The following is a 3,275-nucleotide window of genomic DNA, read 5'->3' as shown; positions in this document are numbered from 1 at the left end:
TGATTGGCTGCTTAGAAATTAAGTGTTAACGAGCAGTTGGACAGGTGTACCTAATAAAGTGGCCGGTGAGTGTAGACCACCTTTAAAGTTATATTTTGCTGATTTTGAACAAGTTCTCCGTTCTGACAGTGAGTAGAGAAGAATGGCTTACGTGTTTCCTTCAACTCCACATAACAGCGTGTTACAGTAAGTGGAGTGTAAAGAGCCAAAAGAAAACTCTTTGAAGTTTTGGCAAACCAAAATCTTATTTTGACCTATAAACAGTGTGGTTAAAGTAGGAATCAGTAAAAAAATAAAATAATAAAATGTGTGTGCACAATTGTTGGTAAATCCCTAACATTCCCTCACCATGTCAGTAGTTTTTATACAGTGAGGAACATGTGGGCATGTAGGCGGGGCAGTTCTGTAGAAGTCTATTTAAGAATAACTGTTCTTGGGAGGTGTTATGACTGGTGGAAAAGGTTGGACCCAAATTCAGAGATGACTGGCAAGGTACTGAGCTTTATTCTTTATTAGGCAAAAAGTCCATAAAACAGAAGGTGTCCACAAAAAACAGGTAAAGTCAACCCCAAAAACCAAAGAAAACTAATATGCACTGGAACCGAGGGAAGTTTTTTTGGTCGAACGTGTTTCCTCAGATCGGTGTGTAATGGTGTGCAACTGCTCATGGATATGTTTTCTCTCATTTGGTGGGTGTTATTGGCTCAGGTCACTGATGTTATCCAATCAGCAGACACGTGTTTGGATATGTTGTAATAAAAAGGCAGAGTGCTCTCGATCCTACGTTTCTTAGCTCACACGATCGCTTGTATTTTCAAACATGTATGTTTTCTTATTTTAATGTTATGTTAAGAGGAGAGACCTTTACATTTTTCAAGTCTATCTTGATACAATTGTCTTGTCATGTATGAAGGTTGTTGGTTTCTGGAATTGTTTTCACTGTTCACAATGGCTGATAAAAGAATGATTCCTAAGCTTATATAATGGGGGAAAGAATCCGTAATCCACGTTCTGTGAGCAAAATTACTTCTAAATTTAAGAGGAAGTTAATATGAGACTAAAGCAATTTGAGTATCTGACAAATAAAGTGGATATCTTCCAAAGTAAGTCTCTTTTTGTGTTACTAATCCCCTGCTGAAGCTCATCAAGAAAACACAGTCTGTTGAAACACAAAGAGCAAATTTACCACCAAAAACCATTCACTAAACTACGTAATTGAAGGGAACATTATTGAAAATGTTGATTAAAATCTTGTTTAATCTGTTAAAAAGGTAGATGAATGAGAGACTGCTGAAAGATTTACTTGAAAAAATGGGAACCTTTCCTACAAATAAAGTGGATATTTTCCAAAGTAACTCTCTTTTTGTGTTACTAATCCCCTGCTGAAGCTCATCAAGAAAACACTGTCTGTAGAAACACAAAGAGCAAATTTACCACTAAAAACCATTAACAAAACTACGTAATTGAAGGGAACATTAGTGAAAATATTGATTAAAATATTCTTCCATGTCAGTATGGTTGGCTATAAGTACACAACAGACATCCCATACACTGCACGCCTCAGCCACACCTACAGAAACGGGGAGACTAGATGGACGTCCATCTCTGGGACCTACAAAAGCGTCCAAATGGGAGAAGTCTAGGGTGTGGGGGATCGCTGTGAACCCATACCTGATGCCAATCCTTGTCCCTTAAAAAAAGACTAATGAAAGAGGCTCCATGAGATATTACACCTGATATATTTTATGTCCGTTACTTTGCAATGACAAGCTAAAATTAAACCTGCTTTTGTGTTTTATATGCCTAAAAATATTTATTGCGACAATAAAACTAATTAGCAATTACATTTGTCCAAGCAAGACATAGAATGTATGAAAAATGCATTTAATATTTAATTGTTTCAAAAAAATAAACTTAAATGCAAAATAAATCACAATCCCTCTTTGCATCTTTTTTGACAAGCAAAAGTTGACTAGGGCTCTTTTTAAATTAGTGCTTATTTATAGTGTGCTAACATGCTAAGATGTGAGAGTTAGCAGTTATCACACAGCTAAGGCTGATGAAAATATCATTAGTTCTGCAGGTAATAGGACAAAGAAATATTTTTATCTGATGGTAGACTGACTGAATGCGTGACACATGTGGACACGCTCTATCGGAGATCCAAGACCAGGCAAGCATCAACTTTATGACCTGTGTATGTCCGTACCACGTTTCATGGCAATCCCTCTAATAGTTCCTCAGACTAAACGAGTCAATTAGAGCACAGTTTACTTTTTGATTACTTCATAATAAAGATCAGTTATTTTGTATTAATTTTTTAGTGCTGTTAAAATCATAATGCCTAAACCGCATTATATATTATATTTCCTTATATTATTTAGTGGGTCTTATATTTGAGAATACCCATTAGTTCAGCTTAGTCAGTGGTCTCCTTTTATTAAAATCCCTTCTTAAAACATACTTTTATCACAGAGCCTTTTCTAATTTTATTTGAGCTTAAACCTGCTTTGATATATGTCTATTAAAAATATTTTCCTTTTCATATACCATATTGTTTGGTTTTAACAAACAAATGTGAAACAGATGTAAAGAGGAGCTGCACTTCATGTAAAGGTTGGAGAAGCACTAAACCCATGTCTCACAGCAAAAAAATGACTCAACAATTACCATTTGACATGTGTTATAGATGGCGTTATTAGTCCTGCACAATGCGGGGAAAAATGTGCATCATGATTTTTTTTTAGCTTAGAATTGATATCATGATTCTCTGCCGTGATTTTAAAATTTGTTTTAATGATTATTGCAAACATGAACCATGACAAAACAAAACAAACTGGCAGTACCAAACATTTTTATGGCACCTATAGCCCATTGCATATCACCACAAGCCTGTAAACATAGAGGCATCAAAGAAGAGAAGGGAGAGCACTGCGGGGCTTGGGAGCACTTTAAAACCTATTATATGTGCTGTAAATGTGCTGTATTTATATAGCGCTTTTCCAGTCTTAACAACTGCTCAAAGCGCTTTTACATCTACAGGAAACATTCACACACATTCATACACTGTGGCCGGGGCTGCCATACAAGGTGCCACCTGCTCATCAGATAAACATTCACACACATTCACACTCCGATGCGCAGCACCGGGGACAACTCGGGGTTCAGTGTCTTGCCCAAGGACACTTCGACAATGACTGCAGGGGCGGGGATCGAACCACCAACCTTCCGATTGGCAGGCAACCGCTCTACAACTGAGCCACAGCCGCCCCGCA

Source organism: Etheostoma cragini, chromosome 5 (assembly GCF_013103735.1).
Source record: "Etheostoma cragini isolate CJK2018 chromosome 5, CSU_Ecrag_1.0, whole genome shotgun sequence".
In the NCBI taxonomy this organism is placed as follows: domain Eukaryota; kingdom Metazoa; phylum Chordata; class Actinopteri; order Perciformes; family Percidae; genus Etheostoma; species Etheostoma cragini.
This window is presented reverse-complemented; position numbering follows the sequence as displayed.